The 26,113-nt window shown below is 43.2% G+C and overlaps 1 protein-coding gene across 5 annotated transcripts in view; it reads right to left on the reverse strand.

Moving 5' to 3' along the window:
- Window positions 1-26,113, reverse strand: part of mub (poly(rC)-binding protein mub) — a 98,235-nt gene that overhangs the window by 68,649 nt on the left and 3,473 nt on the right. Inside the window, exon 1 of one of the 5 annotated variants that reach the window (XM_089079186.1) lies at window positions 8,815-9,210. The exons of 1 other annotated variant lie outside the window; for it this stretch is intronic. The gene's annotated coding sequence lies outside the window, so the exon portion shown is untranslated. Of the gene's footprint in view, window positions 1-8,064; window positions 8,222-8,814; window positions 9,213-26,113 lie in introns of those variants that run through there. 3 more of the 5 variants (XM_089079173.1, XM_089079183.1, XM_089079207.1) reach the window with 3 other exon arrangements.

A 26,113-nucleotide genomic window follows, 5' to 3' on the forward strand; every position in this document is an offset into this window, starting at 1 on the left:
CGTAAAATTAAATTTAAATTAAATTTACGACACTTTTCGATTTTCAGAGAGCCGCATATACCAGCTGATCCGGAATCTGACCAAAGAAAAAGGAAGTTCCAACGCAGAACCAATTATCTTGTTTTATAAAAATAACCACTCGATTCGCAAATCCAATTAACGGGAGGAGATAAGAGAAGAGGGAACGATTAAATATAGGAATTGTAGAGCCTTGCAACAAAAGCTATACAAAACCACAAGCAAGAGAGAGAGAGAGAGAGAGAGAGAGAGAGAGAGAGAGATGCATAATAAAAATACGTGCCTTTTATATTAAATTACAATATATTACAGCATATTTGAAACTCGTTAAAATCAAAGAGTTTTCCTCTCTGCCTCCCTTCTCTCTCTCTCTCTCTCTCTCTCTCTCTCTCTCTCTCTCTTCCTTTAAAACCGAGGCCTGAATTTAACGTTGTCAGTAAAATTAATGAGAGTACAAGAGAAAGATTTTCCATGTAATAATTTGCCCATCAAATAGGAACAAATCGCTTTTGAAGCCCGCTAACTACCTGTGGGGTAACACGCTCTATAAAATATTTATTATATTTCGCTTTATATATATGTATGTATGTATATTCTGCAATAACAATCTCCCTCGGGTCAGGGTTGCGTCCATTTTGAAAAGGCCGATTATTTGCCGGATAGGCCGCGCAATCAGTGACGTGCATATACGGCGAGCCAATTGCATTATGGCGTGTCGCTGGGCGAACTTTCCGCCGGTCCGTAACCCGCCTAACTCCCGAGTTCGACCGGCCGTTAATTGTGAGACAATAATTGAGTTTGAAGACGTGGGGACGACGGGAGATGTTCCGCCTGACGCCACTGTCTCGCTAATTTTCCTTGAGCAACTATCGCCCCCGTCACCTTCGCATGTGTACCAACGTCCCAACATATAAATTATATTCCCGTTGAATATCGATGTTTAACTTTTGCCACATTGGCGCGAAGGGAAATACATACACACACATATATATATACACACACATATATATATATATATATATATATATATATATCTCACATATTTTTCGTTCGACGTTTCGTCAAGACGGCGCCCGATCATAAAGGGTCAAGTCGACAGTTTAATTGCACGAGGGTAACGGCAATCCCGTCGTGTTTAAAGAGACTGCAGTGTCCAGGCGGACAGAAAGTTCGATGTTTAATTTTAACTTTTGCAGAACTTGCCTGCAGGGAGTTTATTGGGGACATATAACCGACCGGCGTCTCCAGAGATGCGGATAGGCTGATGACAATTTCTGCGCTCGCCGACACAGCCCTCACTCATATTTCTATTTATTCCAGCCGCGATGTTATTTATCCGGATTGTGTGCAGCTTGATTAACTTTTAATTCGAAATACATCATTAATTTTTCTCGGCCATATTTCAATATTTCGATGAAATATTTTTCTTCGATGAAAATATTTCTACTTGTACAAAATTATAATTGGCTCTCAATATTCTTCGAATCGCATAGAACGTCCGATCAAATTTAATTAATTTTTAAAATCTAATTAATATCGCTACTATACATACGTAATTTTGTTGTTTTTTTCATTGTTAATTAATGCGCGAACTTGCCGATCTGTTCCCTTGGAGCCAATAGGACGGTGTCCTGTCGCAGGATCCATCACTCTGGTAAGCTGCTCATTTCGTCGAGTAAATTGACTACGTGCACGAAATATCCTACCCCGCGGTTGCTGAACGGCTGCGAGCAGACGTGAACGAAAGGCGGTAAGATTAACGCATCTGGGAACAAAACGAGCTCGCCGAAGGCAAGCCGCCATCGTTCTTGGGCGAATACATCCGAGGATCCTCGAAGATGGCCACGCAACGACGAGGATAAATGTGGTCTCACCTACCGGAAAGATTTACGAGGGAAAATTGAATATCGTCCGAGTGCTGGCAGCCCGTATATTTTTCTGAAAAATTTCGAGGAAAAGAGCGGAGTCCATCGATTTCGATTACTTAATCTCAGCGATACTTTGACGGTACCTTAATTCCTCTTCCAGATCTAGATAACCGGGATATAGGGAGAGAAGTCGCGTAATGATCATATATAATAAAAAAATTCTAGACACTTGGCAGATTGTCTATCTAACACGCAATTTATTTTTCGTAGTATACCGGCAGTAATTGTGAGATCGTCTATTTGATATTTTTCTATCTTTCGTGTTTAATATTTACTTTCGATGTATGCAGATGGCAGCGGGGAAGCTATCGGGGAAAAAAAATTTTTTTCTCATACGCTCGGGGATTCGAATACATTTCCTTGGTTTACTCAGATAATATTTTTTTCCACCGCGTAACCGATTAAAAGTACTTGCCCGTAGGGGAGGGCTTGAAATCTGATCCGAGATCTCATTCCCCGCTGGGAAATAAGTGCCGGCAAATGAGGGAAGATTTGATAAAAGAAAAGCGGATTTCTAGTTATCTTTCTTATGCATCCGCGCGGCATCCTCTATAATTGTTTCCTCGTTCTTTCTTTCATCGATAAGTTTATACTTGCGTCGATTAATCTGTTCGTTATTTCGTTCAAAAGGGTCACAGGTGGAAAGTTCCTCGCGCGCGTTTCTCGAGAGAGGAATATATAATTTTGCGTCGAGTCTTCTGACCAGGAAGCATTGTTTCCCAAACGCAAGGAGCGTTTTCATATTTGTAAACTCGAATCTAAAATGAAGGTTGGGTCGGTCTCTCATCAGACGCGCATTAATATTCATTTAACGAAACCACCTACAGGACGGAAACTACCCTCGACCTATTTCCTATATTACTCACACGTAAACGTAAAAACGCACATACGGACGCAGAAGTGGGTTATACCCGCGACATTTCCGCGCCAATGTACTTCATATGCACCTATAAATTATGTGGTGGAAAATTCTGTTTTCCTCGCACTCCGTTTTATCCCTACCATTGTTTCTTATGTCTAATAAAGCCCGTATAACTTTGCGGTTCCATTTTGCTGTTCCATTTTTGTGAAACGGCCTGGTAATCGAATTACCTTTTTTTTTCGTTTAATTTAAAATAATCACATAAATTTATATAATGCATAATCACCGTTTAAACGTGCGATATATATATATATATAATAAATGTAAAATCGATACTTAAACGGAAAAAATCAATTAGTTATTTTACGAGGGACAAAACTGTCGGGCATAATTAGGACAAATTGCAATGTTTAATTAGAACGTCATGAGACGCAATTAATCAATATAAATGTTAGAAGGCTACGTCACTCGGAAAGAGGGGTTGAGGAAATCGAGCAACTGGTATTGTTCGCATTTGGCGCGGTAATCGCGGAGTGGTCTTGGCCGGGAGCCTAATTATCTCGTCGAACCGCGAAACACGCATCGTCCCGGTGTATCATGAAGTAAGGATTGTTTTTGCAGCATACGTATAATTATAGACCGGCTCTCGAGGCCAGCGAGAAGGGGGGGGAAGTGGAGGGAGGGGAAGGAAGGGGGAGGATTCTCGATCGAATCGGACGATCCCCTTTCTCGTCGAGAAACGCTCGTCCCGTGTCGTGGACCCGAGGACAATCCCCGAATACTCGTGTACTCGTTTCCGCGATCGTGAGCACGCCGTTTTTAACTCTCTCTCTCTCTCTCTCTCTCTCTCTCTCTCTCTCTCTCTCTCTCTCTCTCTCTCTCTATCGAGAAGATCTCTCATGCATCTCTCATGCCCGAGGTCGCCGGCCGCGAGGAGGCCTCCTCGAACTCGGTCATGCGATAGACTATCTTAAGAAATTCGATAACACAGATTAATTTTCTCTAATCGGCCAGGCGCTTTAAAGTGCACGATGGATTATTAATGGTCCCAGGTCGGCCAGGATTTATCTGTTTCCAGGACGCAACGTTCGCAATTATAGACAGATACGTAAGAATCATTTCACGCGTACAGCATCGCGTTTAAAAAGCTCTTCCTTCCTTGAACTTATAAATACCGCGTTCCCCGAAATCGGTTTAATTGGATCGAGCAGCTTATCGATGCGATATTAAAAAGTTAACTCTTTTTAACGCAGTCTCTACCGCAATCAGCAAATTCAAATCACCCAAATTACAAATTTCGTTCTATAAAATAAACCAACGCGAAGCGCAATTAAACGTTTAACCGTTGAAATGAATTAGGTGAAATCTAAATCAGATTAAATAACGCAATAGATAACACGTTGATACAAACAAATGTTTATTTCATGGGCCGATGCGTGTTTGTGATAATTTAATATAATTTTCTTTCAATTGCTTTTTGTCCGAGGAGCGTTTTTTTTTTTTTTTTTTCATAAAAAGAGGAAACTAATTTACGCATCACTTTGTTTTAACGTATCAAACGATAAAAATATAATTTGAGTTATAAATCTATAAACCTCAAATGAAGAGTAATTGTTAAATATTTTATTACCCGGCCGAAAGCAGGTGGCTTGTAAAATGGCTCTACACGTTTGTTTGGCAAAACCGTGGCAATTTTTACAGTGATTTATTGGAAAGTAAAAGTCGCGCTGTTGTGACAAACAGGCCACAGACGGTTAGTTCTCAAGAACCTACCATCCTTTCCTTCCGCACGAGTGACGTCGCGAAAGGAAAGGAGATATGATCTCCCGGATTATATTTTCTCATCAGAGAAAGATATCTTCTTTTACGTAGTTGCAGTCAGGAAGAATGGGAAAAGGGCGTTTACAAAACGTTTCGAGCGAAGGTCTGAAATTCAAAGCACGGATCGTTAGATCGGTGCACTTGCGAATTAAAGCGGCTAAAAATAAAGAAATTAAGTTACCCGTCTCCCTTCGTCGCGCCTCTTTGATCTCTAACATGCCGGAATTTGATTTTTCTGCCATCCCCGCTCCAGGCCGATTCGACAAAGTGGAGCGTAAATTTCGCGTTTCCTCGCCAATTCGGTTCTCGCCAGCGTGTACCGCGCGATTGATCCCCGGACCCTTAAAATCTTTCCTTTTCCGGGAGATGGAGAATCAGTGAAAGGTCGTTTTTGATTAATTGATCGATATCATCGATTGTCGCCGCACGCCGCAGCGCCATAAACGTTCATAATGCAAAAACCGTCCCTCTGCACAACATCTCTCGCTCAAACGTTGCCGCCGAGGACGAAGGAGGAGGCGCCGGATGGATCTCGTAAAGACGAAAAATCCAAAATACCCTCCCGCTCTCGTAGAAACGTTTGACATGAGAATGAGACGCGATCGCGGTAATCCGTTTCCAATTTGATTGGTATTGTGCTCTTTGAAGTCGACAGGGATCACTCTCGTCGAGAGCTCTCGTCGTTCACGCGCCCCGACATCTGTTCATCGCGCTCCGTATCCCGTACTTTTCCCCGGGCCAAGTCGCGGGATAAAATTTCAACGCGCCGCAGACAAAAGCGGACGAGCGATTGTGAGATCGTGGACGGATTCTCTCGACGCCATTGTGTCGTTTCGAATCGGTCGGAGCCGACCGCGGAATATAATCGCGCGCGCGCGCCTGAGGCCACTCGTTTTCAAAACTATTAACTCCGGGTCCTGCGTGTGACAATCGTGAGACGCCCACGCGAATAAAGCCGCAATAAATTATATCCGTTGACGTTCGCGCGCGCGGCGGGCTCTCCTTCTCTAAAATCAGAATTATTTTCATTATCGCGAAATAGCTCGTGCATAATCTCACCCACGTTCGCCTCGCCCCGCTTCCTCCTCGTTCCCGTGAAGGAAACGAGAGCGGCGTCCGCGTTCCTTCGTCCATCTTTAATGCCCGCGCGAGATACATGGAGCGTTTGATAAGATATTTATCAGCGCATTTTGTGGACAACATGGAAATTCCGAGCGCTGAGATACGCGAGTTATTCTGCGCCCTGACGGTATCTATAGTAAGTTGTGTGTGTGTGTGTGTGTGTGTGTGTGTGTGTGGGGGGGGTGCGTTTTTCTTATATACATGCATATACACGCGCGCGCACGAATTCTCTTTCCTTTTCCTTTCCCATTTTCATCTCTCTATTTCTCTACTTATCTATTTATCTTCCCTTTTCTCTTGCGCTAACGGACAAACTGACGAAGATACCGGAAGTGCGCCCCCGATGGAAATGACGCCTCTTTTGACGTGTACATATACTTACGTATACGCGCGTCAGTATATATACTTATGCAGACTCCTCTATCCATTCTACCAGAACGTCCCTACTTCTCTTTCTCTCAAACTAACATAACTAGAACAAAAGTTTCGACGCACACTGTCAACTGCCGCCGCGGCAAAGATAATGTGAAAGCCTCTTTGCATCAGCTCACCGGTTTGAATCTTCCTTTAAGGACAAAGCAAGAGCGCGGCAGACGCAGGGGGAGGATGGGGAGCGAGAAGGCATCGTCGGGAACTGTTGAAGGGGGAGCACCTTAATTGCAACTCGATGTGAGGACTATAGAGGGAGATTGAGGAGATGCATAGTCTGAGACCGGCTAGAGAATGTTACAACTACATCCGAATAAGACCATGCGAGGGACCACGTTAGGTATGATCTTCGACCGAGCTGCCCTCACTTCCACTTTTTATATCGTTCGCGTCTCGATCGATACTTCATAATTCTTACCACTCTGTACTTCCCGGGAGAAACGGGCGAATAATATTTTATGCGAATTCTTTACATCTCCTTCCTGCGCTCCTTCTCTCAATTTTATCATTTTTCCTTGTCACGCCGCGTAAATTATTTATTCTTCCGCCGCGGAAGAGGATACCTCTCGAAGAATATGATCGCGGGAGAAGAAAAGAGACGGGGGGGCGAATTCAGAAAACCATTTCTGCGGGGCAAATCGGAGAGGCGGTAGCGTATGTTAAACGCCAAGACATCCGAGGTATTTCAGTTACGGGAAAAGCCACGATGGGAGCAGTCGGCGACCTGATCTCTAACTGTGTACCAAGTACACCGCACTCCGGCGCATATTTACCCCTCTTGTAACATGCGTCTATTTTGGCCAACTGCGAGTTATTAACGGATCCGCGCCTCAAGCCGCGATACCCAGTCGCACATTTGTTGTCTAGAGGTAATAATAGTTCTCTCGACTCGGTACTATTTGTCGGAACAAACTCGTGGAGAAGGAGAAGGAAGAGGGGGAGACCGCGCATATCTCTCCTTTAACACCAAAGAACGTCGCAGCGACAGATCTCAAAATGTATACGATCATGAGGCGCTAATATTACATATTAACCCGGCACTCGTCTTACCTTCCCAAAAAGTGATAAACGAGATAATGTTATTTCGACGTTATTTCAAGCTTTATACGTTCTGGCCAGTTCAGAAGCTCGTTCTTGTTCAATTTGTATTTTGCGCAGTGACCAATTATGTAATACTGTGAATACGCTCTCAAACATTTAGCTACTCGGAGAGATTCTCGTAACTACGCACTATAATTTTCTCGGAAGGGGTGATTTTAAAAATAAATCCCGATATTATCCCCTTCAGCGCCGAGAACTCCGCGATTAAAGGAGAAAGAAGAGGGCGGGATTTGCATGTATCTTGATCGAGTTTGTATTGATAATGACACAGAACGGAACTTCGGCCAGCGGCTTTGCGTGATCCTCGTGGGGCGTCGCGTCTCGGGGTGTGTGAGTCATAACTTAGATAGTTCCAATGCATAACTTAGTTAGTCAGTTATATCGCATAAATTATCGTGCCGCGCCCGGCGAGGGTTTTACGCGGTTTATAAATACCCGGATTTAGCCACGGCTGGTTATTACACGCCGCTCGCCTCTCTTTCTCTCTCCCCCTCCACATAGGTACGACTATCGAAAAGCCGTAATTTATACGCGGCGGCCTCCGGGGCAGTCGAGGAGACTGTTACCTCTGCAAAAATTATCGTGAAATTTCCATATAGGTAGAGCAAATTACACCGCGGAAAGTTTTATCGGGCATTCCACTTCGCAGTTATCGATTATAGTTTAAGTTTATTTAGGAATCGGATTTATACGAGTCACTTTGATGTGCTACGATTACTATGATGTCGGTATGAATATATATATATATATATATATATATATCATAAATAAGTTGTTACGTACTTTTTTCGAAGAGCCAACCACTCCGCGTATCACTCGTTAGAAGAATTACAAGAGGAAGAGCGTAAAATGCTGAAGAGGACGATGGTAAGAAGAGAGATTTGCTTTCTCAATGCTTTCTCAATAAATTTTCGCTGTGATCGCTATCGAGTTGGTATACGTAGGTGCACGCGCGAGTGTCAGCGTTTATTACGATCAAAACAACAGGCGCGAACTCCACATGTACGGAGTCTGCGCGCGCGCAATTCTTTCCGTGTGCGCTCACCACATACACACACACACACACACACACACACGCGCGCGCGCGCGCGCGCGCACACATACACTCGACATAACATACCCGTATATTCTGATTAAAAAGAACATACATATTTTTAGATTCTATCAAATACGAGTGATTTTGACTTTTATCGTATTACTCCACGTGACAAATGTCTCCCATATTCTTGGATCGCTATCGATCGATGTGCATACTGATCTTCCATTGCGCCTCCCCCAATAATTATCACATAAATCGTGAATTGTTAGTTTACAATTGAGGCAGTTCTAGATCAGTGTTTTCCTCTCTTCAAAAGAATTTTTATTTTGCAACTATTTGTTATCCTTCGCCTCGGGGACCAAGATCTTCTAACAAAGTTTTAACAGTCATGCTAAATTGGAGAACGCTGATCTGAATGGTACAAATGATCAGTTACGGATCGATGGTGGTACGATGTCAATGCGTGATGAAAATAGTGAATGTAATGGACTTGCCAATGACGATTAAGTCTGCGTACGGAACGGCTGAACCACGACGTTAACCACGACGCCGACGACGACGAATGATTGCGGAGCACTGTTTGATCGACTTTAGACCCGACAACGTGGCGATCGGACGGTTGGCCACGGGTTATGTCAGCGGATGGATCGATTGGATTAGGTCGGTCGGTCGATTGGTCGGTCGGTCGGTCGGCTGGTCGGTTGGTCGGTTGGTCGGTCGGTTTGTCGGTCGGTCGGTCGGTCGGTCGGTCGGTTGGTAAGAGAGAAGAGAATAAAAGAAAGAAAGAGAGAGAAATAGAGATAGAGAAGAGAGAACAGGTGTAGGTTCTGGACCTGGATGATGGTACGTGGTGCGGCAGGGCCGGGGGCTGACGCGACACTACTCGCGGGCGCGTATACGCGCGCATGCCGCGCGCATCCGCCGACGCGCATATCCGGCCCTCGTTCATGTGCGCCGGCACCGATATAGCCAATCCCGGAAGCGGGATAAAGGGACGAGTGGCGCGCGCCCGAAGATCGCGGCCGCGCCAAGGGGTAGGTCGAGAGACTGGAATTTCGAACCGGATCGACGCCGATAAGCCCTGGGGGATCCCCTGACGGGGATCTCTTCCTCCACGTCGCTTCACCGCGAAGGAGCGTTGAGTGCTCCGAAAGTGAAATGATCTTGAAGCAAACCTTCGAACCGGCACCGTTCCTCCTGACGGCCGATCCGTTTCGGTTCGCGTCCGATATGCAATAAGGAGAGTCGGTTTTGCGGGAGGAAACATAAATCACCAGTCGGAGTTAGAATGCGAAACTTCCGATGAGCATCCCAAGCAGTCTGAATTTCCTATATAGTTACCTGATCTTCTGTGTTTGTTTTCGTTATCGCCAGTTGTCGAGTGATTTCAGTAAGAATCGATATATTTTACGAAAGAATAAATTTAATTATAAATTAATTATAGACCATTTATTGAATTGGTATTAACTGACTGTATTTAAAAAAAAAAAAACGTCCCGGCCGAATTTCAAATAATCACAAAAGAACACGTGCTATTCACGATCGAGCGGCTCCTTCCTGCCGATAGCGAGAAAGCGGCCGGAAAGAAAAAGCGAAAAAGGAAGGCGTCGCGTCCGCGAACTTTCATCAGGGACGCTCGATTAGAATCAACAAGGAAGCTCGCAACAGGTGAGAACGTTCGCCTTGCATACGCGATGATCCTTTCGACACGAGAAACTCCGCTCCTTATGGGGCGGAACATTTAGATTTTAGTGTTACGATATTCACTTCGATCCTCATCTCTTCGAACCTATGATTTTGAATTTCATCAATGCTCATACAGTATTTAAACAAATAGGGCCGTTCGTGAAATAATTTAATTTGAAGCTGAACATCATTTACAGTACGGTTGAAACGTGCGATGTAAACTGCTGCCAAAGTGTCCTTGGCTAGATCCCTCTAGTCTCTCGCCGGTAGCGTTTTTACATATGACGTCGCAAACGGAAATCGACATCAGCACTGGATTGGCGCGTCGGTATGCACGTCACAATGATCATGTTGTTTCTGTTCGACGTTTTCCCGCGAGGGAAAAAATTCGCGGATAAAGTGGAAGCGCCTGGAAAGCAGCCGGCGGCGGAGCGAAAATAAGGAGAAGCGACAGGGAACGTTCAGCAATGATACCGCCTCGCGCATCCGAGAGTGGATATGCGCAGCGATGCGTCTCGACGAATGCACCCGCGAGCTGCACGTTCTCCAACACGACGGGGAAGTTTCTGACAATTATAAAAAAAAAAAAAGAAAGAAAGAAAGAAAGAAAGAAAGAAAAGAAAGGATTGCCGAGGATGCATGGAGAATAAAAGCGTTCGTGGGAGGCATGCGGAATCAGGTCTTCTTCAGTCGCGCTATATTAACTCGAATTCCGATCCAGAATGGAAACTTTAAACGCGAATTTTTATGAAATTTGTAAACTGTAAAATCTGATGATATTCAAACGTCGCAAATATCCGCGCGATAAAATATTTTTATATCGTATTTATTATTACATACATACATGTATAATATTTATATAATATATATAAATTATTTGCAAAATATTGATTCCTAATTTAATTGGGTATTTCAGTTAAATGTTTCTAGATCTGAATATCTTTTGATTGTTGTATGTGAGCCAGTTTGAATAGTTTTTTTTTTTTGAGGGATTATTCTCTTTCTCCGTAGACATAAATATAACATTTTTGTTTGACGAGAAAGAGATAGAATCGCAATCGGATGGATATTTAGCATTAAACAGGGATGTAAATTGGAGTGTCTGTCCCATGAATGTTAGTAAAAGACGTTATTTCAAGCTGCGCTCGTCGTTAAGCCGTTCCAAAGTAAATTAAAGTAAAGCGAAAGAGGCAATTGTTTTGAGTTCCTTGAAATGTGAGCGCCGCGTAAAAGCTGGACCGCGCAAATAAATGATTAATTCGAGAATTAAGTTCTCAAAGGAAAACGCGACCGTTATTTACTCTTTTCGCTGGAATCGTCTCTCCCATTTCATAATCGGATTCCATCGGTGTCGTCTCCGACGTGGTATCTTCTCATTATATCTAGAATTGTCTTTCGCATCGTTCCTTTGTTCTTAAGCGGAATCGATCACCGTTACATGTATAATCTATAAGAAGTGCCACTCGCCGATTAAATCTCGGCGTTTCATTGGATTATTTAAATTCATGGCATGGCACAGTTCGTGAGAAAAGCGGCTGATTAGGCTCGGGAAAATAAAAAAAAATCAAATTTAAAGTTAACGCCACGCTTATCGCATTGTCAAATTCGTGGATGTTAATCGTGGACAGATCGCTACGATTTTTATATAATCTTCACATAAGATTATTAAAATTATTAAAATAACAATTTTTATGTGTAATTTTATGTGATACTTGTAATGAATCGATTCGAAATAGTCATTTTATTGGAGCTGAAATTTTTTTCTCGGCACCAAGTTATATGATCGGTACCAAGTTATATAATCTTCATATAAGAGTAAAATTATTAAAATACAATTTTTATGTGTAATCTTATGTGATACTTGTAAAATGAATCGATCCGAAATAGTCATTTTATTGGAGCTGAAATTTTTCTCTCGGTACCAACCGCGATACAAAATAATTCCGTCGCGCACGCATTGTTACACGTGTCCATACGCGTTATCGGTCTGTGACGAAATGTTACGTGATACCTCGCAGTTTTTATCGGATGCGTTTTCGGGGGTATTTCGCGTTATGTTCGTCGCTCTCTCGACGCGAGGTCGAAGAGGGCGGCGCGCGCGCGCGCGCGCGCGTGCGGACGCAAGAGAAAGAGAAAAAGAGAGAGTGCGAGGGTGCGTTGGCGTGAACCACGTTGCGATACGAACCGACACGTGTGCGCACACCTTCAGTCGCGGCTTGACGAAGCTCGACATTAAAGAGCCTCTCGCAATATCGGGGGCTGGGGTAACACAGGCTGGAGAGCGACTTGGCAGGACCCGGAGGATACGGAGAGTGTAATGTAAACTAATTAGCAACGAGTCTGTGTCAATTAAGCCCGCTAGAGTGCCTCTCGCACTGACATTCCGCCGATGGGGCGCTGCACAGGCGTCCCGCTATGACAATGACGTAGCAGGGTTCACGAAGATCAAAAACTATCGACGTGAAGGGAGTGAGATTTTCCTTATAGCTTCGTGCTTGAAGTTTAATTTTTCGCCTCAAGATCACCTTTGGCATGAAACTTAATTTTGTTCGTAATCGTAGAATCTTTCAATTAATCGTATCGAGAATTCTGGATACGAGGATTTCTTTTTTTTTTTTTTATTTCCGTTTGTTTTCGTTTGTTCTGCGGTAAAGTGTAGAAACAAAGTTAGTTATAGCAATCGTGATTTTCTCGTAATATTCTTTAATGTTTTCGCAATCTGATCCGATCATCTGCGTTATCAAATTGTTTTGTAGAGCGGGAAAGCAATAAGCATCGCCGGGTCCGCCGTTTATACGAATTGCCACGGATATAATACGCTAATAGGAAAATACTAAAACGGGAAATTACGTTCGTCCCATGATGTCTGCCGTCCGATCGCGCGACTCGCAATTATCTCATCTACGATGGACGGCCTCGGAATCGCGCTTTCGTATTCACGGCACGTTGCGGAGTACTCGGTGATCCGATATTTCGATAATTTGCATATAATTTGCATATGCTTCGACGACATGTGATTCGCACTTTGGTCCAGAAATATACATCATCCTTACATGCTTGTATGTCTTTATCGGAAAACGATGGATTGGACCGTGTGAACTAGTGGGTGTCTGATCAATTAGGAAATTTGATTTGTTTTAATGATCTAAAGTTGACGTGACAAACAAATCAAGGAGAGACACAAAAATATATCATTGTTTAAATTATTATCAGGTCATTTCGTAAGTGCTGTTTTCTCCATGGCAATTTGACATTCCTTTATTATCTCGAAGTTAATTAAATTTTTCAAATGAAGAATTTCAAAATTAACATACACGTGATACTGTTGTAAAAAATAGCAGATAATACATAACTATTAAAAATTATAATACATAACTATTTAAAAATTCATATATTTTTTTCAAATTTATCTTAAAAACGACGTATGAAACTGTGTGTGGTATTGTCGCGTCATACGCGAGAAATAATGTAAATGTTGTCGGCGATACTTTTTCATTCTGACCATTAATCAACGTTAAACCATAAACGCTACCGGCTCCAACGGGCTACAACGGCGGGACGAAGTTTGATTCGCTGCGAACGCACCGTTTGCAACATCCCGCGCGCATTTCCACATTCATCGAAATCCGGCATACCGCACGGAACTTCGGCAACTTCGATCGTCCGAGCCGAGATGCAATTGCGGGATTAATCAACGTCGCGCACAAACGCACACGGGGGCGCGCGCGTGCGCGCGCGTGCACACACACACACACACACACACACACACACACACATATGTACGCACGCACGCACACACACGCACGAACGCACACGTGCATGGATATAACACACGGGATTCTCATCGTAGCCGGTCTCGCGACGGTATTCGGCACGGTCGATACTCGCCTCACATACACATCGGCACGACCCGCTATTTTATTCATAATTCGAGATATGATTCCCACAACGCGCCGTGCTACCGTCACTTATGTATTATCCAACCCGGAGCGGATGACGTCTTTCCTCTTTCTCGTCGTGCCAATCGGCCGCCCGCCCCGTCGCCTCCGCGCCATCAGTCACACTCCGCGACACGCGACTACGGTAAAGTGGATTTATGTGACGGAAAACCTGCCGATATCTGCCTCTTGCGACAAACATTTTCTTGAGTGCACAGCAGGTACGTAGTCTTCCTATATCCGATTTCGCGAGCCACCGTCGCCGCCGCCGCCACCGCTATCTCGCTAAAAGCGCGACGGCCGCTCCGTCGGGAGGAGACCGATAAATCGGTTCCGAGAATCGCGTTTTCGTGAAAAGCGCCGAAGACCCACTCGGATACGCCATACGCGATGAAGTTTTAACCGAGAGAGAAACTGAACTTCCCTTCTCTATGCTCGAAAATATGATATATTATATTAGAGATACATTTATGGATTTCTCCTTTTGATCTGCAAAACATTTGGGATGCAATCTTGTCTAAATAAAAAAAAAAAATATATATATATATATATATATATATATATATATATATATATATATATATAAAATGAGTTATCAAGCGCACAATTGAATCGTCGCAATTTGTAATTATTAATTTGATCGGGAAGTTTTTGATGATAATTTTATTACGAAATGCTATAATTAAAACTTTTTTCATAAATTATATTTCTACATTTAGTTTCTTGCTTTTAAGATTACGGTAAATATACGAATGGTATTTATAAAATACACGAGCTTTCTATTTAAAGAAGGAAGGACTTGACTACTAATTTCGTAATTAAAATGTTCGTCATATATAAATAACATAGTTTTAGAACCATCCTTCCCTGAAATAAACACATTTTAAGAATTAATTTGTCAATAATTCCACAATGAAATCCTCTACTAAATTTGCGATTTAACCATCTATGATGAGATTTAGATGTTGAATATAATTGTCGCACATCCACTATGCATGGAAGAAAAGTTCACGTTTTTAAGTAAATAAATTCGCTGACACATCGGATATGAATTCTGGATTGTTGGACAAACACTTTTCACATATGACTGTAAATAGATGTTCCGATGGGATGTATGCGCTAAGTTGGGAGCATCGCGGAAAATCTCACGGATATCGATCGATCCTGCCGTTCCGGACATCTCAGGGACCTCCCGCGTCTGGCGGCTTTAAGCTCGCGGTTAGTAAGGACTTTATCAAGTTACCGAGAAGAGATCTACCAAGAAGAGAAGAGAAGTTCTCTCTCTCTCTCTCTCTCTCTCTCTCTCTCTCTCTCTCTCTCTCTCTCTCTCTCTCTCTCTCTCTCTCTCTCTCTCTCTCTCTCTCTCTCTCTCTCTCTCTCTCTCTCTCTCCTTCTCTCTCTCTCTCTCTCTCTCTCTCTCTCTTTCTCTCTCTCTCTTGGTGCAGCGAGCGAGATTGCGCAGACCTCGCAGATTATATCGCGAAATTGGCTAATCCGATACTGCCTCGTAATCGCGAGTAAATTCCGCGAAAATTCGACGTTACAAAATGGATATCGCGAAAATGGATAGCCGAGGAATTTATCCCCGACCGGATAAATTATTGCCCGGGTTCTCTCGCGATGCGGCGAACGAGCCGTGCATTCGTAAATCGTTTCGGACGTCTGTATAAACGTCCGGATTATTTCGCGATAGATGACGATTTGTCATCTCTCGAAAAAACTCTCGCGGCGCGTCGAAGGTCGCGATGAAGAGCCGAGGGGAATCTGATTTTCCCGCGGAAATAATTCTCTCGGCGGAGGGCCTGAAAAGCCGACGCGTAATATTCCCTTCGAGTCCGTTTTACTCGCGTTTAAAATAACAACGTCGAATTATTCTCAATGTCGTCTATCCCCGAAAGACGCGAGTCGCCGGGCGACGTGATAATGGGACGATTGAGAAACAGAGACGATAAAGCTTCGGGAGAAGAATCGAGAATCCAGTGAAATAATTCAGTCCGCTTATTAAGACATCGCGAGAACCGTGCGTTCGTGTTTGGAGAACGCGCGTTTGCGTTTTATGCGCTTTGGAATACACGCGCACGCACAAAAAGTAGAAATAATAGATCTAATTTACACAGCTAGCTCTTGCAGATCTCCGCATGCTGCAATCTTTGAAAGCTACAACGCCATATGTCTGATTAACCTTTCGCTATGATACAACATATACATTTTAACGTTTAATCTCCCCATTGACCTCGTTCGCGGTCACCGCAGTCATGCGATTACGATATTAACAACCGCAATTGTAACAATATCGTTGCCGTGCATTCCATGAGATCCATTTCTGCCCCTCTCTCTCTCTGTCTCTGTCCTTCATTTTCTCCTTCCTATCTGCGTCTCATTCTCTCGCTTGTTTTCCTCTCAGTTTCCTTCCTCACGGACAAACACACACACTCTCTCTCTCTCTCTCTCTCTCTCTCTCTCTCTCTCATCTTTTTTTCTCTCTCATGACGTTGCCTTATAACTCCTCCTTACGGCGAGAAAAGGGGCAAATGATTTTCACGTTGACACCGCGCGACATCACGAGGGGACGAGGAATAAGCGGCACCGCGCCGTCTAAGTCCCGGAGGACGGCGTGCAAGGACGACGGGGGAGAGGGTAAAACTCTCGCGCGGGGTTGGCGAAGAAGGAAGAGATGCGAAAGAAGAGACGCGGGAAGAACGGCCGAGCAGACAACGACGACGACGACGACGACGACGACGACGGCGTCGGCGACGGCGGAAAAGAGGACCGACCGGGGCGGGCAGGGGAGGGGAAGGGTGATGCGAGAGAGGCAGAGGAGATGCGGAGGAGTGTTACAATAGCTTGCAGATTGGAGAGGCAGACGTACAGTCCCTAACCTAGCCGCCGTACAGTCCGTCCAAAAGGTTACGGAAAGGGACTGCCACGTGAAATGATGCATCGCGCTTATCTCTTCATCTCTCTTCCCCTCTTTCCCACTCCACCCTGCTCCCTCCCCGTCTTGCTTCCATTCCCGTCTGATCAAACCACCATATTACTACTTGTACAAATATATCCCGGCCGCAAGAGCAGACGGGAATCCGTTCTCGGTGGTTCTCAACCCGGCTGATTAACGTTCCCCGATTGGCTGTCGGTTGGCCTTCGCGGATGAATCATCTGCCGCCGTACTTCTGAGAAGATTCCGAGGATCAAACTGATAGCTTTGGTCTTGGGTGCGACGTGGGATTTATGCAGAATGACGTAGCACGGTCAAACGATAGTCGGAACACGTCGACTTACGGACGTATATATTCATCCGATAGGATTTTCACGTCACAATCTCTGGGTGACAATGTTAATACATTCAAATGTACTTTCACAAAGGGTTTGTTTCACAAATTAGAAGACCGCGTTGTTAGCGCTGTTTGATACTCTTTCTTACTCTAGCGTACATCGATGAATAAAAAAATTCCAGTTTTACATATGTATATTCTAAATTAAAAAAGCATCTGTTTCATTATAAAATTGATTAACTGAAGAACTCTCGACTTTGCCATAAAAATTTGTGGGAACGATGCGAATATACAGGAGCATTAAAGAGAAAAACGACGGATCTAACAAAGGGAATATTCGTTTGCTTGTAATCGGTAAAACTCTGATCGGACCTGACCACAGCACTTGTCGAGCCCACGAAATCAATCTCGGTGATTTCGTATGACAGCCCAAGCGAGCAACGCAATTACCGGGACTATTATCGACTCCATTCCGGTCCCTTCCGGCAAGGGAGGATAGAGGGCAAGAGAAACTTTACAGCGCGATTCCTCTGCGTGATCCAAACGGTCGACGCTTCTGCCGGCTTTTAATTTCTCGTTCTGGTTTCCGGTTTCGCGTGCTGGAAAAGTTTCGAGACGGAAGTTGCACCGTCGCGCCGCTCGGGGATGCTTTGAGCAGGAAGAAGAAGTCCATCTCGAGGTCGGTTTGGATGCCGTAGCTCTGGGGCGTAATATTGATCATAGCAGGGGCGAGAGAGAGAGAGAGAGAGAGAGAGAGAGAGAGAGAGAGAGAGAGAGAGAGAGAGAAGGAGGGAGAGAAAGGGAAAGAGGATGGCGGCGAAAGGGGGACGAACGAGACGAGGGGGGTGTCTGCGCGCCCTCTCGTCCTCCTCGCTCTCCTGGCAGGGGGGCGAGTAAGAGGCGCGAGAGGGCAGAGGAACCAGTTGAAGCGTTACAACGGGCCCACTCGCTGCATACACACGACGAGCATACCGGGTGCTCGTTAAAAGAAGATTTATTTTGCCGGATTTATGTTTGACTGGTCTCCGCTTTATTTTTTTGCCTAATCGCGTAATGGAAAGCAAAATATATTCATTTCTTCAATTAAATTAGACAAAACAAGCGAAATTTACTGCAAATGCTTATTTATTATTCCAAACTTACGCTTTCAACAGTGAAATTAAATTCTTGTATTTCCTTCATATTATTTAACTAAATCAATTATTAATTTATCGGAAAGAAATAAAATGAAAGAAAATAAAATATTGCTGTTAGCATCGATTTACAATGCAGATAACGTCGCCGCGAGTTTTTGATAGAAAAAAAGTTAAAGTTGCTGAATTATTAGAGCGTCGATTAATGAAATCTGGAACAAGATCACAGCGCTCTGAAAATTTCAAAAAGAACCCAGATCTGAAAAAAAATTCCAGGTTAAGAGGGAAAAAAAGAAAAAGAGAATGTTTGATATATATATATATATATATATTTCACGATCGTTCCATATATGCATTTATGCACAAATATATATTCTCTTATACGAGCAATATACGACTTGTCCCATTTATCAGTTCACTAGTATACCGTAGAAAAGATGCAATAAATTATCCATAAAACATGTTACTAATTATTCACGTTAGCCATGCGCTGTGAATCAAATTCTCGACATTAATCCAGAAAGGCTTTTCAGTCTGGCTTTACTTCATCTTTCGAGCATTTTTCCGATTGAGAACCGCTGGGACTGTTTCAGTCAGGATCGAAATGACAGTCTGGGCGAGAGGCGCGAGAGCTTTGAAAGCTCTTCTCTCTTTCTCTTCCCTCTCTCTTTCTCTGTCTCTCATTTTCTCATTTTCCCTCTCTCTCTTCCTCTCTCTCTCTCTCTCTCTCTCTCTCTCTCTCTCTCTCTCTCTCTCTCCCTCTCTCCCTCTCTCTCTCCCTTGATGGAGAGAGTTTCTGTGCAGTACGATATGGGATATCGCGTTCATGTATGCACACGTGTATCGAGCGAGCAAACTCGCCCGAGTGTACGCGTAATCGTTCAAGCGTGTGGGTGTGTGCAAAAAACTCTTTTGAGAGAGAGAGAGAGAGAGAGAGAGAGAGAGAGAGAGAGAGAGAGAGAGAGGGAGAGAAGCGAGAGGGGACTTACAATACAGCCATGCAGGTGGAGGCCATAGAAAAGCTTGTCTGGCTTAAAGGGTCAGGTCTCGCATGTGAAGAGATTCGCGAACGTCATTATTGAGAATAAATCCTTTCCGAATGTCAACGTTTCGCGCACGTGGTGTCTAGGTGAAAGAAATAGTTTTGAGCATGAAAGTCGCTTTTTAAGTGACCACGCATCTCTTTTTTGCGTAAATTTCAAACGAATAATTACTATTTTTTTTTTAAATTTGTATAGGGATAAGAAAAATACATTGTACAGATTTTTAATTATGATATTTCAATAATCTCCGGTATAATATTTACGATTAACTTTCACATAACGTTCTTTCGCATTTAACTAAATGTGCTTGATTCCGAGTTTCATTTACTCGACGTTAATGTGACAGCTTCGAATGTTATCGCGTGCCGAAGAATAAGCGGCTGCATTTAGCGTTATGTGAGACGCGAATACAACAGCTGCATAAACAGCAAGTCCACGTTGGAATATGACAATTGTGTTGCATTCTTGCATGCAAACCGTGCGACTCACGATGAAAGTATTCTCTTTTTTTAAAAATAATAAAACAGACAGAAAAAAAGACAGAAGAGGGGGAGAGGAGAGAGAGAGAGAGAGAGAGAGAGAGAGAGAGAGAGAGAGAGAGAGTTTGCGAAAGGTGACACATAGAAACAGGATGATATGCTCGAACGAGGGCTGCTGCAGCCGAAGGGGGTAGGTGTGCGGCACAAAGGGTTGTGCAGCTGGTATAGTCCTCTCCAATTATGGTTCCGACCTTCCCTCGCATGTGTGACGTTAGCGAAGTTTCATTAATTTTAATGAAATATTCTTAACACTCCCACGTCGGCAATAACGCATCCCGATTTAGTTTCGTGCCTATATTTAATAATAGCTTCCTGTCTTGTGGTCCTCCGAAAAATAAAGAAGAAATAGAAAGAGAGATATGTAGCGACGAAAAAAAATGTGTGATTGTCGCGTAATTATGTCTGTAAAATGAGAAATTTCAACGATGACGTTCACGCGGAAACAGACAAATGTGATTGAAAATAATATGTAAATCCGCCATCATATCGTCATCCGAGAGCTCGCGTTGCGGAGCCGCGGAAAAGGGGATAGTACCGCGCGTAATCGCGTTGTTTACGGACGGACTGGGAATTGCGTCTTCGCAACGACGAGGACGCAAGCCGCGAGGAAAAAGGGTGAGAAAATGATGTCTGTATGAATTTCTAGACAGAAGACAAAACGAGTTTTATTGCCACGGCTGCATCGTTGCACATACGCGCGCGCGCGAAAGAGGGCGTCGCGGGGAGGATGCGGGCGTTAGGGGATCTCTCTGAAGCTTTTAATTGCGTCACGTACCGTCCTCAAATTTAAATGTTTGCCAGCAACGCGAGACCTCGCTCCTCATCTCGCTGAGGCAAGATAGAACGACGAAGGCGGATAGGAAACTTATCGGTATGCCGAACACGCCGTTCCTAAACCACCTATTATCATATTTATGATGTCTTCCCATTTCCGTGAGGAAAAGAGGCGGAAGAGGAGGAGAGAGAAAGGTAGAGTGAGAGAGGTGCGGTGAGAAGGAAGGAAGGAAGCAAGGGAAAGAGAAAGAGGGAAGGAAGGAGATAGCTTATACGTAAGGAGGAAGTAGCTTATACGTTCGCCGTATCGACTCCCCAAGGTGCATATTCCTCCGCGGGACCTCCTCCATAATCGAATGGGATTAAGCCATTATCGGGATCGTATTTTTCTCTCCGTTATGAAAGATCGCGTCGCTCGAAATTGATGTGTCTTTTAACAATCGGACAACCCTCGTTTTTACAACGCGAGGAGGTGATTATGAAACTGCGATTATAGGATATTTATTATTAATCTGACCTACTCCTTCTTTTTCTATAGGTTGCTTTCTAGTTTTATCCCGATCCCTCTCACGCTCGGATTGCAGATAAGATACGACGCGCAGGGTTCATTTCATCCCGCGCAATTATAAAAAAAGAAGGTAATCGCGTCGAGAAGGACAGGAAATTTATATAGCTTAGGATAAATAAGGGAAAGTTATACGCGCTACAACGTTACGATATATATTTGAACCTCTTACGTAATATACCGCGAATGAGAGAAACGAGAATCGTCCGCGTCGTTTCTCCCTTCGTGCCAAGTTAATATCTCTCTTAGAAATTTCCAAGAACCGTTGTACTCTGGTCAGCAGCTATCGGCACCGGTCGCCGAACTTCCGTCATGGGAAAACGAAAGTTCGGGGGGCTTTCAAACTGTGACGTTACGCGCGAATATATATATATATATATATATATATATATATATATATATCGCCGTGTTATGGTTTGGTGCTTTTGAACGGGGAAGTTAAACACGGGGTGGCAGGCAAAGCGAGCGTACAAAGTACACTTTGCCTCCTGTTAGCAGGATTAATAACTTCGCCACAGCTGACTCCCTCCGTCACGTATAGTATAGTTGCGTTATGAACAGAAAATTATACGCTCCCGCTCTCGCACGAGAACCGTTGGCTAAAAGTCACCCAATAAATTATTAATATATATATATATATATATATATATACACACACACATACATATATATTGGCTTTCAATAATATAAACCGCTGAAAGAGGTGAAGTTAAAATATATTTCTTTCAATGCCGTGTTGAAGGAATTTTCGTGTTCGCGATCAAGCGTCGAGTCAACTGAATTTTATTCATCCCCCAGAATCCAGCTGTATCTTATCTTAAATGTTTTCGATCTTAATGCCTCATTTCTGAGACTTTTCGAATCGTTCCTGATAAAGTCACCGAGTGGTGATACATTACGTGACTGTCACACGTCAAAAATACATCGTGACCTATCTTGACTACTGCGTTTTGGAGAGCCAGGGTTAAGCGGTGTCACGGGGCGGTATCGGCATGAATGTTTCATGAGGCCGCTTCACTCCCACACGCGGGAAAGCGCACACGCACGTGTGCGTGCTCGTGTTTGCCGGGTGACAATCCAGGAACGCGCACCTAAATCATTGTCACCTCACTGATTGGCCGGTGTCCATGGCGCTCGCAACAAAAAAAAGACAAAAAAAATATCCCGAACTCTCGGCCGCGTCTCGGTCTTTTGTGCCCTGGCGAACCATTCGTTTGTATTTACCGCGAAAATGGAGAATCAGAAGAGTAACGAGAGAATTGAATTTTCTTCATGGAGAAAAAAATTATCCTATTCGAGAGGATGAGAATTGAACTTTGTGCTTGCCTGCTCTTTTTGAAAAAAATTGATTATTTTTAAAATAATTAATTATCGTTCCGAACGTTGATTCATTTTTCAGAATTTTTATCTTTCTATATATATTTTTCTCGATTATTTTATACAATTTTATTTTCCGCGATAACCGCGATAAACACTTGTCCACGTCGTTTATACTCCATACAAAGTTTTTTGCATTAAAAAAAATCAAATGTATATGTAAATTTATATCTTTGGAGAAAAAAATGGAATAAAAAACACAGAGAAATGTCGAAGAAGTACGCGTGAAATGCGGAAATATTTTATATTATCTAATATCTAAAAGAGACTCTGCGCCAAGCAGATGAAATTTTCTCTTTTCTTTTTCCCCTTTTTTGTAAGCCGCGCACGAGACACCTGTCGAATGAACGATTAATTCGAGTCGTTCGACGTGTTCCCGATCAACGACGTTTTGGCAGTTTTAGGTCGAGCGCATTGTTTATTGAAAATATGCCGGCGTCACGGCGCCACGTCATCAGGCAAGCACGAGCGCGATTGAAGGCAAGAAAATTGGACCCGCGCTTTCGGTCCAAAGTCGAATTCCACAGAAGCGCGCGACACAAAGCACAAGCCCGGAATAAATTGCGCGAGTCGCGCCACGGCAAAGCCTTTTCAGAATACGCCATCGGAAGTACCTACCTGAAGGACACCGAAGGACCTCCTGCTCCTGACAACTCGCGCGCGCGAACAATGGGAGGATGTCGAAAACTTTGGCCGCGAGTACAACGAGATGTGTCTTGCGATACCGTTGAGAATTTTCCGCACAATTAATCGCCCTGGTTTTTACCCCTGTGTTTTGCATACCGAGAGCGGCTAAATAATTCCTCGGCCCCACGTTAATATTGAAAATACTCTGCACATATTAAATGACCAAAAACAGGAGGATTAAACGCTTATCGTTTAAATATGCGGGAAAATTCGAGATACGTTCTCCACGCTGGGGCAAATCCACATTGACCATTGTACATATGTAAAATACAATCGGTGATGTTTTACATACATTGCGATTTTGAGATGTACCGACGATCCGACTGAAAGTGTCCGTGTAAAAGGAAAATGACTCTTTAGCGCTTTTAGACAAGCGACGAGAAACGAGCTGCTAATAATGACGATCCAATGGGCTGGCGTTTCACCATCGAAAAATTAAACTCGAGACAAAAGGTGCAATTCGCTTTGAATGCGACGCGAGACAGACGCTCGGTTTATTTTGCATCGCTCCGAAACATCCCGAAATTGCAGATCCGGCCGATTGATCTCGAATGAATATTTAAGCCTGTGTGGATACTGGCGTATCCTTCCCGTCACCTTACTTCCCTCCCCTACCTTCCCTCCTCTGGCATGCACATACGCACACACATATACATCCGGAACGTATATCAACATCGCCAAAGGGTAGATTTTTTCATTCTCTGTCAAAATTTATTTATTGGAAAAAATCACGTTGCGTATATTAAAATTATATTACATTCAATCATGATACATTAAGCAGAAATATCTAAATAATTAAATGTTTAATATATGAACTAATTACAGGCACGATGTGTTATTTAAATTTTTTTTTTTTTTTTTTTCATCAATTCATTATTCGATATCGAAGACATATTAGGCTTTTGCTTCTTCTCGGTCCTACGTTTGCCAAGTTCTTTCTAGAATTTTTACGCCTGTTATATCGCATGTATATCGTCGCGCTTACGCCTCGTATACGTCGGACAAATTAAATTTTATCGGCCAAGTTCCACCGCAGGTGGTATAGGCGGAAGTCTGTGCGCAAATTACGTTCGATAAAGTCACAAATTACATTCGGCGTTTAACAATTTTTGCAACAACGAAACTAAACTTCTCATGTCTCAATTTAAAAAAAAAAAAAGCAGAAGTTCACCCAATTCGCAATTTCCAAAATATCGGATATATGCGACCGGCATACTTCGGCATAACTTTAATTCTCTCGAGTATATAAAATTATGAACATCTAAAATTACGAATATACGCGAGTCGTTATCAAAGTGGATATCATTGCTGGGAAATAATTAACAAACAATGTTAATTGTCTAACTTCCCTCATCGTGCATCATAAACATAATTCTCATGAAATTCTAGCTTGAAACCGGGGAAATACCCCGGTTAATTTCTCTAGATTACTCGTGTAATATTATGTGGGATTGTTTGTGTATACGTCCCAGAAAGATAAATGCAAATGTCGACGTGCAATTAGATACACTTTCCGAAAAAGCATTTTAAGTTGGAGCTTATGGTGGGACCGGTTAACTAATTTCTGTACTTTCTTATTTTTTTTCTGAGAACACGTTCATGTTTCATGTTACACTAGGTTTTATCATTTTAAATCGCATTTTCAGTTTCCCTACTCGACATCACGATAGAGGAGCAATCCTGTACATAAAAGTACCAACTTTTTTTAAGTCATCCAACTGATTGTTTTCATTGCAAAGTGTAAATTCACTTTTAGCTGTTCCTTCATTTTTAAATTTGATTGCCAAGACCAGACGATCGAAATACGATTATTCTCACACATCGCGTGGTGCGCGCGTTCTTAATGCAGACGTTTAACGAAATTAACTTTCGGAATTTTTTATTTATTCAGTTTCGTCGCATAAAATTCACGCTTTACGGCTACAGCGGCCACGGGTAACACCTAACGAATCTCGTTTACGGAATTCGTTAACCGATTGCCACAAACGGTAGTTCCCCAATTGCCACATTGTTAAATCCACTGTAAGCTTTCGAACGGCATAAATCACATCCCCGATATCATAGTATACCGCGGAGCACAAAAGGCTCTACGCGACTCGTCGTGGCGGGTGTCGGGGAAATTCGAAATATTCAGCGAAACTCGGGGAAAACGCTGCGGACCGCTCGCATCGTGCCGCGTGGCTGATAAAATTATGATAGAGCATCAATCCTAATGGAATAACCAGGAAATCAGTTAAGCTCGAGCTAAGCCGGTAACTTTATAGATATTTCATCGATTGTCAGAATTAGGGGATGGAGTACAAAGTAGTATCGCGTTCTTTGTTTCACTAACTCATGCGGTTTCTTAGCGCAAATAAGTAATAATGGGTGGAAAAAGAAACACGTAATATCGATCATTGTTTTCAATTATGGACATTATGGATTCTTAGAAGATAATATAAATGTATGAATTTATCAATATAGATGATAGACATATTTAGTTATAGCAAATATTCACTTTGAAGAGATGTAACGTCATTTTGTCCTCCTCTGATGGTATCATTTTTATTTCTATGAAAAGCATTCCAACGATCGAAATTTCAATTAAAACGAGACAGTATAAACGACATCTCTCTCAATCGAGGTATTTTTCAGAAATAAAATAAATGCACCGTATGTATGTGTATGCGTGCGTGTTTGTGAGCGCGCCCCATCGTCTGGACCGGCGTTACGTCACGAAGTCAAGGAAACGGCGATAGGCCGCCGGTGTGCCAGAAAGAGAAAGGGGGTAGCGGCGAAC

Source organism: Pogonomyrmex barbatus, unplaced genomic scaffold, assembly GCF_055798465.1.
Source record: "Pogonomyrmex barbatus isolate J1 unplaced genomic scaffold, ASM5579846v1 scaffold1, whole genome shotgun sequence".
Classification (NCBI taxonomy): Eukaryota; Metazoa; Arthropoda; class Insecta; order Hymenoptera; family Formicidae; genus Pogonomyrmex; species Pogonomyrmex barbatus.